At 43.7% G+C, this 11539-nt stretch overlaps 1 pseudogene; it reads right to left on the minus strand.

Moving 5' to 3' along the window:
- Positions 1-1146: 1146 nt before the first annotated feature.
- On the minus strand, positions 1147-1454 carry LOC147465911 (PHD finger-like domain-containing protein 5A pseudogene; annotated as a pseudogene).
- Positions 1455-11539: the final 10085 nt, after the last annotated feature.

Below are 11539 nucleotides of genomic sequence, written 5' to 3' on the forward strand. Positions count from 1 at the left end.
GTGGTATTAATTATGCATTAAATGGGAATAAATTTGACTATCAAAGCTCGCCCTCTTTGAGATTAGAAAGGGAGATAATTGCTGCATGAAACTCAGAGCAGATGAACAAGGCCCTTAGCATTAATCATGAGCAGCTCTAGTTGTCTTCAGAGGCTATGTTCACACCAGAGCACATGCGCCCACCAAGCAGTACTCGTTCTTGAGCAAGGATTATAGCACGTTTAGCTACTATTTCAGTCTCAAGAGGAGCAGTAGCTGTAGCAAAACATTCATCTTCTTCTTATCGCGCTCGGGCTCCTTGAGGGCTTTGATCACAAGGGCAGCGGTGCTAATTGCTCCCCTACTTCTAGTCTTGTTCTAGTTCACTGTCCCCATTGAGGTAGCCACCCGTAAACTCCACAAGACGGTAGACCTGAAGCTGAGTGATGCATGTTTTGCACCCACGATGAATATGCAATGCTGATAAAGAAAGGGCAGCAAGAATATGAGGAGGTGGTTTTTGTTCATTTAACAGGAGGGAAAGTTGGATCTACCTCTTCATTGATGCCCAAGTTCGGGCCTCTGGGTCTGTCTCCCAAGAAGACGACATCGTCAAGGAGACTACCAAGGATTGGAAGCGGCGTTATCATCAAGCTCACTATCTAGAATCTTCAAGCCAAGGTCGTTGTAGTCCCTTCTACTATCTGCAAGGGATCCAATTTGGACGGCATCTCTGCTGGTTTTCTCTCCTAATTTCTTTCTATTGCTTTTGCTTTTGCTCCCGCAACCCTGCGTTGCCCTCACTCACTTGACTCTCTCTCTCTCTCTCTCTCTCTCTCTCTCTCTCTCTCTCTCTCTCTCTCTCTCTCTCTCTCTCTCTCTCTCTCTCTCTCTCTCTCTCTCTCTCTCTCTCTCTCTCTCTCGCCCGCAAACCTTTTTTGAAATAACTATGTAGCCAATAGGAGATAATTTAACATCAATACAGTGTGTCTATCTGAACGGGTGCAAACCTCACAATTAAAAAGTGTCATTCTTTGCACTCTTACATCTGCAAGAACATGCTATCATAGCCCACAATAAGCATGACACATCTCAGTTGTATGTATGCAGCAACCCCCAACCTCATAAAAGGCATGACAAAGTAGAATGTTACGAGAGTGCACTGACCTATCTTTTTTTAAAATCATACTCCTTACGTTCATAGAACAAACCATTTTTGGCACTGTCAAGGTTCACAATTTTGGGGCAACCATCTCTATCCTTCTCCTGTTGGGTGCACTCTTTGCAATAATAAGCATCAGAAATGCCGGCACCTTCACAGATGACGCAACGCTTTTGCAAGGAGCCATGATTGCTCTCATCGCACACGTATGAATTGCAAATCACGCACTTGCCATCACACTTCTCGAAGAGTTTCCCATAGCGATGCCCGACTGCTTGCAACACATTATCAAGTAAGGATGATGCTTCTCCATGACTACTCATGAGTGCCGGCTTGCCCCACATGTGCTGACAAAGTCTCTCTCTAAAAAGAAAAACTCCAAAACTCAACTCTCTCAAAGAGCGCGTGCTGGCGCGCGCTCTTTGAGAGAGATGAGTTTTTGGATTTTTTTCAGAGAGAGAGAGAGAGAGAGACCTCCACGATGAAGAGGAAGCAGAAGCAGTTGCCCCCTCATCAAGTTTTTTCTAGTTGACCGCAGGTCCGTAAGCAGGCAGGGGGCGGTAGTGGTGCAGCATGCGTTGTAGACCATGATAGAATCACCTCCACCAAGACAAAGATTCTAACAGGAACAGATACTGGTCCTAGGCGCCGTGCTACAGTGAAGTTTGCACTCTTTCTCTCTCTCTCTCTCTCTCTCTCTCTCTCTCTCTCTCTCTCTCTCTCTCTCTCTCTCTCTCTCTCTCTCCCCCCTTGTGAGTAGGCAGTCCAGGTAGAGGGGCCAGCGCTGCAGTATCAACTCTCTCTCTCTCTCTCTCTCTCTCTCTCTCTCTCTCTCTCTCTCTCTCTCTCTCTCTCTCTCTCTCTCTCTCTCTCTCTCTCTCTCTCTCTCTCTCTCTCTCTCTCTCTCTCTCTCGCGCGCGCGCACACACACACCCGTTTTCTTCCTTTCTCCCTCCCAGCTTGCAGTGAATCCTCCAATTTTCTCCACACAGAGAGAACTTGGTTTCTGTGTCCTGTTGCACCCCCCTTGCCCCCACTGAGACGATCACAGATCCAAGAATTAGAACTGCGAAGAACTTTTGCACTCTCTCTCCGAAAGCTTAAAAGGAAGGGTAAAGTGTTTGATATACTGAAAATGCAGGTGTCAATTCAAAACATTCAGAACAGCTCCTCTCTTGAGCAGTTTCTAACAGTAAGGATTCCTAGTGAGAGTGGCCAATTGGGCAGATGGATGCAAAGGCTTCCGTGTCTGGTGCCACTACAGATTGCCTGATCAGAAAACAACCAATGTTCAATGGCCTAAGATCTCATCACATGAAACCTTCTCAGATGCAGTTGCATTGGCATCCTTGTTGCACTTTGGGCCCTATGGCTGGATGGAAAGGAGATGTCAAAGTAATATCCTCCATGGGTAAACAGAGCAGTGGAAAGTCCTGCCTTCTTCACCATCTTTTTGGAGGCAGATGCATGGATGGTGGGATGACTGTAAGATGTGTCAGATTGTCTGTATGTGCTTCTTGACTTTGAAGGGTTGGGAAGCTTTGAACTAAGTGAGCGAAGTGTTACTGTGCATTCCCAATGTAGCAATTAGTCTTTTGGACGGGCTTCCATCTGATATTTTGGAAATGTCTTTCTAAATTTTTTTCCAAAAAAAATAGAGAGAGAGAGAGAGAAAGAGAGAGAGAGTCCAACTTGCTTCTTAGACTCTGAGAGTGCGTGACAGAGAGAATCCCTGCGAGTGAACAAGAGACACGACACTAAAAATTCTCTAAACTTGGCCGTTGAGAGTGAGGGACTAGTGCTCAAAAAAAGCTTTTTTCCAAAAACTTTTTTTTCTAGAAGAAGGTGGAGGTAGGGATTGCTCAACAAGGGCATCGGCGCATCAAATTTATTTTTGACGCGCGACTAGAAAGGCTAGTTTTTGAGAAGATATTCCTCGGCTGTGATCCCGCAAATGTGGAAGACGAAACTCATTCTCTCTCTCTCTCTCTCTCTCTCTCACACACACACACACACACACACACACACACACACACACACCCACAAACTCTTCATCTTTGTTCTCGCTGAAAGATTGCATGCAAGTGGTGATTCTCGTTCATGTCGATAGTAGCTTGTGATCTTCATCACCTCTCCCGCCCTTGGCGACAAAGTCCTCGTGATTGGGGCATCCTCTTTTGCAACTCACCATGAAAACTCTAAAAGAATTCGTAGTCTATGAAAAGTTTTCTTTTCAAGTATTTGATGTAAAGGATATTTTCCTTTTCCTCTTTGTTTCTCAAGTGTCATGAATATACGCTGAAAGACATTTTTTGTGAGCTAGACAAAATGGAGTCACTCACCAAAAAACAATTATCTCCAATTTCAATAAGGTACAATCTAGCACCAAAGATTGCAAATACACATTTTTCATATTGGCTCCAACCTACCAATACGATCTACCAAAGGATATCATTCAAGTTCCAGAGCTACCTATGCATTATGATGCACATGTGGCATTTGAGTTACCATCTTTTGATCTATTTGTGCACATACTTATGACAATTGCAACATGTGAATTTACCATGGAGAATAAGTTTGCAAAAATAGAGTTTTGGAATATGCTCAACAAGATGGTTCAGAAGCAAGGATATGACTGTGTATCAATGTGTGTGTGAACACATTAAAGGAAGAGTATGGACCTTCCGTTTGAGACTATTTTAATGTGTTCACACACATTAAATGAAGAGTATGGCTTTTGTGTTTGAGACTATTTGAGATGCAACATGATTACTTTGCTACACTATACTCTATAGAGTAACTATTGAGATCTTGATGTAATCTTTTTCACTGCTTATGCTCGCTCTATTACTTGTTCGCTCGGAACTACTCGCTCGAGGATTGGGATTCCTCTAAATCTTCAATTGAAAGTTGCACCTTTAACTTCTAGGTAACACTAATTCATTCTTCTCTAGCTGATTTATCTATATAAGGCACAATCTATCCTCATCTCTTACGATATTCTTACCTTCCTCTTTCTCTTTTCTTCCCATCTGCTTGTCAACAGTTTCTTATAATTATCTCTTTGAATCCTTTATGTTGTCTCTTTACTCATTACCTTGCTTCATAGATCAGGTGGTTTGACTTTTGGCCTTTAAGAACAAAAAATGAGTGGTAGGGGGAGTTCTTGCTTGGGTTGGATTTCTTCCTCTTGCTCCAAGGTTTTTAATTTATCCCCTTGATTGGGTGGATTTTTAAGGTCAATAGGAGGGCTTAAATTTCTAGGGTCATTTCCTTTAGGGCACTGGGCCTTATTATGATCAAATTCCAGGCACTCGTAGCACTGAATTTGCCTTCCATTTTGAGTGATTGGAAGAGCATTCACACTAACAAACTGCGGTGGTGATTGGGGTTGGGCAACTGGATTTTGTATAAATGTTACTTTGGTTGCTTGACAGGGTTGACTGGGCCTTGGGGTAAGACGGAAATTCTCGCTTCCTATTGGTTGTAATGCCTCTCTCAAAAATGCTCTTATGCTTAGACTTGGCCTGGATTAGAGCCTCTGCAAGTGAGTGTTGGACGGATACGCCGCGACGAACGTTCGCACAGCGAGAACTCACTTAACATGATTTGTCAGCTAAGGACGAAGCTCAACCCGCAGGCGCGTGGAAGCAAGCATAGGGTGTCAACCTACACTTGACCGACTCCTAACTAATTCCTATAGACATCTCTACCCAATGTCTAAGCTACAGCCTTCAGGAGTGCATAAGAGGAAACTTCCTACAACGCTTTCTAGAGCCGAACACCCATCAAACAATCTCGAAACACCACAGAACTTGAAGGAGACCCTACTAACACCAATAGGTCGCTCTCCCTAAGGTCTATGAACCAAAACCCCAACCCAAAATACCTGGTGCAGAATCACATAGGATGTCTGGACGAAATTTACAAGTCGTCGTTTCCAAAATCTAAAGTACCTAATGTATAGCTCTACTCAATGCGAATGTGTGGATATGCTGCAATGCAAAATCGGACAACGTATGCTCACCAAATCACCAGATGAAGCTCGTAGATGGAGCTCGCAAAATCGGACCGTACGCGTGCAATATAGGTATTGGCACATAGCTCTCGTTGGGGGCAACACGCTGCACTTCTCCACACTTGATTTCTATCACCGGTGCGCACGTAGCATCAAGATGAAGCTCTCACTCTCTCTCGTACACAGTACGCTCACTCATAGACTTCCAAACTTTTTAAAATGAAAAAAGGTTTTTCATCAAGGTCAAAAAGTGGTATAAATACCTTACAATTCTCAAACCCTAATGTTCCAATTTAACCATCTACTCAATCTAAATGTCAAAACTGGGATACAATTTGGAAACTTCTGTAAGCCCCAATATTTACAAAGGTGAAATGTCGGGTTTTTCTCAATAAATGAATAAGTACAAAAAATAATAATCTACCGATCAGTCATTTTCCATAGGGCATATCCAGCTTCTAACACTCCCCCCCTCCTTGCTCATGTCATCCTCGACATGGATGTTGAGATGCTTCTCATCTTAAGTTGTCTCTCATCTTGAGCAGTGACTCGTATCTTGCATGTTGAGCCAGTAGTGTTGGGCCAAATATGTCAGAGCTGATTGTGAAGAAGCCGGTGTAGAAAGCTTCTTCAAAGGTCTGGAGGTGATAGGATGGCAAAAACATGATCCTTTGATACAATGCATGTATCACATCCTTGGAAGACTGACCAGACAGATCATATGCACATCTATAAGTATCTTGAAAGAAGAAGATACCGTATGTCGCTTGTCTCGGTTTGAACGTCTCAAAGACTGCCAAAAGGGTTTTGCAAATCTTCCTCATCATAATGCAAGATAGGTGAGGCAAGCCAGTGAAAAATTTGATGGCGCCCGTTAGGGTTTTCACTTATTCTCTCGCTTGCCTTCAAGCATGGCAACTTCGGATAGTTTAGCCAAGTGGGTTGGCTTCTTTGCAGTAGTTCCTGGGCCTTCCATGTCCGTATCCTTGATAGAGGGCAGAAACTTAGGTTATCTCTTATGACTTTGGGTGCCCCTACCAAATGGATTAGGTATTGTGGATACTTCGCCAGCCATGCCTTTCTTCACCTGGGCTGGGAGTTGACTATCAACTTTACCCCTTCAAGCTTAGAGATATCTGCTATGTACAGTGGCACTAATATGTTTATCGTGGCGGCTTCATACTTTAGCAGAGGATATGGGAGAGAGGGATGTAGCCATTCACGCCGAAGATTGCTGGCATCTATCTTCTGAATAGTCATGGATTTAAAAACCCTCTGCTCCCATTCCAAGGCTTCTTTGGTCGTTTCTCTGATTTCTGCTTCTATTGTCTTTTGCAGCTTCTCTTCTTCTTCTTGTGTCAGATCTTGTGGCTCTTGAGAGGGTCCTACAAGGATTTCCTCTTGCATGGGTGTGTCCACAGGATCTGCCACATTTTCTAGGTCTATTCCTTCCATGGCTGTTGGCCCTGTGCTTGCCTACTCTTCTGCCTGCTGGCCTCTCAGCTCTTCTATCTGCTTTTGGAATTTCTGTTTCTCTGCTTCAACTTGTTCTCCCATGTTCACGAGGAGGTCGTTCAAATCAGCGTTTATCTTCTCCGCCTCCTTGAGCTTTCTTTTGATGTTTTCCAGCTCATCTTGCATTGCCTTGTGATCTTCTTCCATGCGGGTTTGCATGACCACCGACCCTTTTTCCATCATCAGCCTTTGCTTCTTCTCTAAGGTCAACTCCTTCTAGAGTTCTTTCATTTGTTCTTCATAAATCAAACTCTCTGAAGTGGTGTGAGTCAATCTAGTAGCTATGACTCTGGCAAGAGATGCCCGTAGCCGCTACATGGTTTGATCTTTAACTTTAAGCTGGTCCTTGAGCTCAATGACCTCATCCTAGATAGCCTCCTGCTCTATTTCTGCCTTCTCTTTGGCATTCCTCATTGCTTCCACTTCGTTGGACTCTTCAGCAAGTTGGAGGGTTAGGTTATCTCTTTCCCTCTCTGCATCTGTCAATGACTTGCTGAGTTTTCTATATTCCTCTTCGGCTCCTTGTAGTCTTTGAGTTGCTGCCTGATTTTCTCTTTCCATCTCCTGGCATCTTTGTAATGCCTTTGCCAGACTAGCTTGCAGCTCTGCTTCTCTCTCTATATGCCTTTGGCTTTCTTTTTGTAAAGTGTTGACTTCAGACTTTATCTGCACTTCAGTGGCTTTGAGATTAGCCATTTCACTTTCTGTGGCCAATGATTGTGCCCAGAGCCCGGTTAGCTTGGTCATTACCACATCCCAATCATTGGTGGTTGGGTGCAGGTCCACTCTATAAGTGGCTATTTCTTTTAGCTCCACTACCGTAGGCTCTCTGTCTGCTCTTTGGGCCCTGTGCTTGCCAAGTCAAATGCGACTGTGATAGCCTCTTCTTTTGAATATCCAATAGCTAGTAGGTCTAGAAATGTGTTATACCTTGCTTCATTTGGCTCTGGCTGCTCACTTTTAGGCTTAGCTTCTTCTTTTTGTTCTTGCTCTTGGCTCTGTTCTTGCTTTGAATCTTCTTGCTGTTCAGGTTTGTCTAGCTCCTTTTGTTGAGTTTGTGGAGGGCTACAAGGAGGTGGTGATGGCGGTGGGCTGGACTCAGGGCTGGACGGTGGAGTTTTTGGCTTTTTCTTGAAATCCCTGTCTGCCTTTGTCTTCCTCTCTCTCTCTGGGCCTTCCTGCTCCTCTAGCAGTTGCCGTCGGAATTCCTCCACTTCTGCTTCTGTAAATGGTACATGTGGGATAATTTCCGCTACAGTCTTAAAATCTGTCTCTGTGCACCCTTCGGGATGATCCCGACATTGCTTCTAGAGACGGCTTCCATAGCTCGCTCAAATCTACTTTGAGGGCTCTTTCATCTCTCAAGCTTTCCATCAGCCGCTCTAGCCGCGCCGCTTTCTGTGATTTTGTCTCTTTGACTGGCACTTGGACACTCTCTTTCTTTCCTTTCTTCAACTCTGGATGCTCCTCTTGCACGGTCTCTAACCGGCGTTTTAACCTAGTGGCAACCCTTGGTGCTTTGGGTTGTTCCTCTTCCTTATCTTCCTTGAGCCTCAGCTAGTCGTTCTGTGATGGAGGGTCAGTCCATCTTCCCTTGGCGTGCAATGCCCCATAAACCACTTTAGGGATTAGCTCACCCGGAACAATGTATGTGGGGTTCTTGTTGCCCATCTTCACGAAATTGTCATGTATATAAGCTGCATAGTTGATTACCTTCGGCTTGCTTTTCTGCATTGCTCAGGTGAAGGTTGTGGCAATTTCTCCAAGCGGCATTCTGTACTTTTGTGGCCTCTTTGTACACATATGAAAATACTGGTTGTACATCTGACTCATGATTGCCACTTTAGGGTTGGCAATGTCTTCAAAGGTGTAGTTGCCTTTCTTTTCTGTGTACACCTTTACTTCATCTCTTCTTTGGTTAAACTATCCCCTTTGTTGGAGAGGTCTATTGCAATTGCCACTACTCTCGCTGTGATAACAATCTCCTTGTCTGGCTTGCCATGCAGATCCATAACTCTGGCCACTCCATCTTTTTTGATTGTAGTCACAAACTCCCATACTCTTTTTATGTCAATTCCAGCTGGCACAGCTTCAAAATAATTGTGGAGATCTATCTTCTCTAGGTACTTTGCCATTTTTCTTCTGACAAACTCATTGAGCTCCCGCGGTAGCATGGGTAGCTCTATTACATTTCCTTCGGTGTCTTTGAACACGCCTTGGTAGATCTTCAGATCATTTGACTCTAGCAAGTCCTCTTGGATTCATGTGCTGGTTGGCTTTAGAGTTCCTTCTAGGATGACAAAGGGCTCTACTTCTTCCAAATAATCTTTCATGGTCATCCTCTTCTTCTTTGCCAGTGACTTTGCGGTTGACATAGATCCGGTTGCACTCAGTAGTCCGAAGTTAGCGTTTTTTCCAAATAAGCTGAGAAACTAAGTTTTAACTATCCAAATGACTTGAAAATTGAATATAAAACTTAAAAGGAACTTGTGAAACTGTGCATGTGCTCACAATACAATTCTGGAAAATTTTTATCATTTAGACATCCTACGCGTAGGATGTCTTTTTCATCAGATTTTGGTGATACTTGGCATGCTGGTGGTCCTTGGCCTGTCCAACATGGCTATATGAGTGGAATTGGATTTGGGCATCAAAAGTGGATTTTTAGGTAGATTCAGGCTTTAGGCTCACACACACAAATTGCGTAGAAAGTCCACAACACGTAGTAAATGATATCCAAATGGGTTGAAAATTGATATATGGGCTCCTTGCACCATGGTAATGGCGCCCATGATGTCATTCTTTGCACAGAAGGTCAAAAACATGCTGGAGACATCCTACGCGTAGGATGTCTATTTCATCAAAATAGCTTGAGATTTGTTCTGTGGATGGCTCTTCGCATGTGGAACATGGCCATTCTCTTGGATTTTGATTTGGACAAGATTTGGTGTTGGTAAGACCATGTGTAGTGTTTTTGGGCTCAAAATGTGTATCTTGGATGTGTTGGGGGTTAAAACTGATTAGAATGGCTTCAAACTTGATATATGAGCTCTTGAAGATGATATGAATAGATCTGGAATGGAAAAACACCCTCTGTAGGCCAAAAATGTCAAATAGACATCCTACGCGTAGGATGTCTACTTCATCATTTCTTGCAGGTGACCACACAGATTGGTTGGCTATGTGCTCATGAATGTATTGTGAAAGTTTCATGTGATTGGTTGGCTATGTGCTCATGAATGTATTGTGCAAGTTTCATGTGATTTGGACAAGTTTTGGTAGGTCTATGGTCCATTATTGCCTCTATGCCTTGCCTTTGCGTTTTTTCATGCATATGAGGTCAATTTTGGTCCAAATGTGATGAAACTTGGTGGATAGCATGTAAGGGCTATTCAAAAAATTTGTGTGATGAGAGATGTTGGGTTTTGTGCCCAGAATTGGCTTTGAGACATCCTACGCGTAGGATGTCTCCTGATGATGTTTTTATGGAAACTACTACTGGTGCCTGCCCTTAGTCCCCCTGAGTCCCTTTTAAGCCTAATTTCAATAAAAAAATCAAATGGATAGAAAATAACTCCCTTCTTGATGTTGGTCTCCATAGCTTCCCGATCCCTTGGGGATCCTTGCTGTATGGTTTTTGTCGACTTTGGCTTCACGGGAGCTCCATTTGGCAATTTGTCGCTCTAGAAGCACCCGTGGTTGCATTTACATGTCTTCGATGACTTGTGGTGGTCTACCACCATAGGTCTTGGTTGTTGATGGTGTAGGAAAGCCGCTCGTGAAGTTTGGTGGCAAACGGACATGCGGTTTGGTCGCGAGAGCTATTCAACGCTTTGTGTGTCTGATGCCGTTTTTGAAGTTTATTGCCGCTTCAGGTCACCTTTTTGTCATGTGGGCTACATAGACTTGTCGAGCATGTTGAGATGCTCCTACCCATGAATTTTGGTAGCATCTGGGCGCCTCTCCGCCAACTTCCCATTTGGTGGCCTCTTGCGGGATTCTAGGAATTAGGGTTTTTTCCGATGGTTTTCTACTGCCTTTGGACATCCAAGACTGGTCTCCTATGCTAGGGTAAGCTTCCGATGAAGTCTCGTTGCTTTTGGGTTAGCCGTTAGGTGGCCACTTCTACTTGTAGGTCTCTACTGCCCACTTTCCGTGTGAATCCTACGCTAGTTTTCGCGACAAAACGACAAACATGCGCGAAAAGCTCAAGGTGGTGAGCCTACCTCTCATGTCTGAAGCCCGTCGGGTAGTCGTGCGTGTCGTAGAAGCTGCTGGAAGTTTCGCTCGCTCTAGGTGGCAGAAGCTCTCTCTCAAAGGTCAATAGTGGAAATGAGCTAAAAATGAAGTTAAAAATTCTTATAATGGGGGTTCCCGTACCACTTTTCATGAAATTTGACATGTGCTCCCAACTTCTTGCGAGATACGGTTTAGGCTCAAAAATTTCTTGATTTGGACTCCATTTGCCCGGTTTACAAGAAATTTGACGTTTCAGTCAAAATCTGGCCAAAACACGCTTTCCGTTCCAGTCTCATAATTGCACCCCCATTGTACCATAGGTTTTCCTATAGTCACTGATCGTCCTCATATTTTTTGTTTTTCATTACGACCGTTTTTCACCTGCTTTTTGTATTTTTGAAGTTTTTCTACCAAAAATTTGAAAAATTAAAAGGAAAATAGCAACTCAAACCCAAAAAATCCCCAAAAATCATAATAAATCAAAAACATCACCTCTAAACACTATATACACTCACATGCAGTTTTTATGGCCGGATTTCTCCGTTTTACCAATATTTGGCCAAAAAATGGCTATTTTCACTTATATACACACACCTAGGGGCTTGATTTGGCGTTTGGCCCCATAA

The sequence above is a fragment of the Adiantum capillus-veneris genome, chromosome 1, assembly GCF_014529385.1.
Source record: "Adiantum capillus-veneris isolate H3 chromosome 1, ASM1452938v2, whole genome shotgun sequence".
NCBI classification, from domain to species: Eukaryota; Viridiplantae; Streptophyta; class Polypodiopsida; order Polypodiales; family Pteridaceae; genus Adiantum; species Adiantum capillus-veneris.